Source organism: Silene latifolia, chromosome 9 (assembly GCF_048544455.1).
Source record: "Silene latifolia isolate original U9 population chromosome 9, ASM4854445v1, whole genome shotgun sequence".
NCBI classification, from domain to species: domain Eukaryota; kingdom Viridiplantae; phylum Streptophyta; class Magnoliopsida; order Caryophyllales; family Caryophyllaceae; genus Silene; species Silene latifolia.
In genome coordinates, this window is record NC_133534.1 from 40,564,052 (window position 1) to 40,566,264 (window position 2,213).

The 2,213-nt window shown below is 42.5% G+C and overlaps 1 non-coding gene across 1 annotated transcript; it reads left to right on the forward strand.

Annotated features, from left to right (window-relative positions):
* Window positions 1–1,004: 1,004 nt before the first annotated feature.
* Window positions 1,005–1,111, forward strand: LOC141603911 (small nucleolar RNA R71). Its single transcript, XR_012525747.1, has one exon. It is a non-coding gene; the product is annotated as a small nucleolar RNA R71 (small nucleolar RNA).
* Window positions 1,112–2,213: the final 1,102 nt, after the last annotated feature.

Genomic DNA, 2,213 nt, shown 5'->3' on the forward strand with positions numbered 1-2,213 from the left:
CTTTACTTGATCGACCCTCAGAACCACTCGATCGAGCATTTTTATCAGCAATTCTACTCGATCGACCACCAGAAATCATTTGATCGAGTATTTTCTTCAAATTAAGCATGGTTTCAGCAATGGACGACTGTTCATCGTCAGCAACGACTTCCTCCGGGTCTGATATGTCCTCAATAGTCGACAATTTGGGTCCTTCATAAGAAAGACCACTGCGCAGGTTAATCAAATTTATCGTCTCATATGGATTCTTCTCAGATTGAGACGATAAATGACCCGACTTTCTCGTGGACTGGCTAGCGGCGAGTTGGGAAACTTGGGTCTCGAGTGACTTAATTGATGCTTCTTTTTGTTGGTCACTCATCTGCATCTGCTTAGTCAATGATTGGATCATCGACTTCAACTCAGCTAACTCACTAACTCCAGAGGAAGCTCCTTGATGCGGCGATGGAAACGATGGAGGCTTTTGAAAGCCTTGTTGAGCTTTATGAGGAGGGACATAAGCTTGTTGTTGTGGAGGAGGATTAGTATTGAGCACATTCTGACTGGTCCATCTCAAGTTAGGATGGACTCCACTTTGATTATTGTAATAGGAACCCCCTCCTTGCCTATATTGCTGAAAGGCAAGAACTTGCTCCTTCTCTGTTAGACAATCAACAGCAGTGTGACCGTCATTACTCCCACATCTCTCACAAGTAACGGCTTCCTGTCTAGTCAACAAGTGAACCTTCTGTTGATCACTAGCAGATTGCAACTCTAACTTGTCAAAACGGGCATTCATGGCTTCCAGCTGAGCCACAACTGCATTATCAACTGAATGAACTGTGCGAATACCATCTCTTGGGTTCCCATACTCAGCACAATGGGTCGCCATTTCCTCAATAATTCTCCATCCTTTGTCATCATCATTGTTCTTCTGAAATCGCCCATTAGATGAGGCGTCCAATATAGCACGGTGGTCATCATACAACCCATTATAGAACTGGTTGCACAAGAACCAATGATCAAAACCATGATGAGGAACAGACCTCACCAACTTCTTGAAACGACACCAAGCTTCATAAAAATTCTCATCATGTGCATGCTTGAAACTTGTAAGTTTTCCTCTCAGTTGATTGGTACGTTGTGGAGGAAAGTACCTTTTATAAAAGGCAAGGGCAAGAGTCTCCCAGCTAGTGATATCGGCTGCAGTACGATTAAGATCAGTGAGCCACTCACGGGCTCCATCTGTCAAAGAAAAAAGAAATAGAACTTCCTTAATCTTATCCTGGGCCACTCCCTTAGTGGCGGGAATAGTAGAGCAATAGTCAGTAAAGACTTCCATATGTTTACGCGGATCTTCACCTGCCACACCCCGAAACAGATTCCGTTTGACCAAATTAATGTAGGATGGTTGGATGTCAAAAGTGTAGCAGAAATAGAATTGTCTTCTTCACAAGACGAGTCTTCTGCGAAAATAAAATGATGTAGCTCGGGTTCAAAAGTACTCAAGACTTCCTTTTGAATTTTCCTCTGTAGTCTTAGTTTATGCCGAAAGGATCTTTCTGGCTCAGGATCAGCAGGAACTAATTCTGACCTGTTTGACCTGGGCATACACAACACTGAAGGAAATAAGTGAGAACTGTCTCAAGGAATAAAAATTCCCTAAGACGACTAGAGATAAATGAAACAACAACAGATAAACATGGCTATTCCCTCCCCAGCAACGGCGCCAAAATTTGATACGGTCGTTTCTGTACCAAAAATAAATAGCTAAATATACTAACAAAAGCCAGTGATAAGTAGGGTCGATCTCCACAGGGAGGCAAGATATCTATCTGAAAGTCCGTCTATCTAGGTCACAAATGGGGGGTTTTGTATTTGGTTTCTAGAACTACCGAAGATTAAAGGCAAGAGAAGTAAAGCAAGAGTAATAAAGTGAGAAAATGAGATAAATGTGGTCAGATAAAAGAGAGTATGTTAGGATTTCGGTTCACCATGGCAGTCTATCGACTCAATTGTAAATAGCCAAGACAATCTACAGTGATAAAGGCAATGGAAATGTCCTCTCGGTCCGCTATCCACCCTAGACTACTACTAACACTTTCGCCCTCATTAGGTAGTCTACTGTTCATAGCAGGTCTGTTCTCCCCAATCTTTCGATCGAGTAACTCCTCAAAAGCACATTTCGATCGAGCATAAAGAACTACTCGATCGACCTTGTTTTCCTGCCAAAC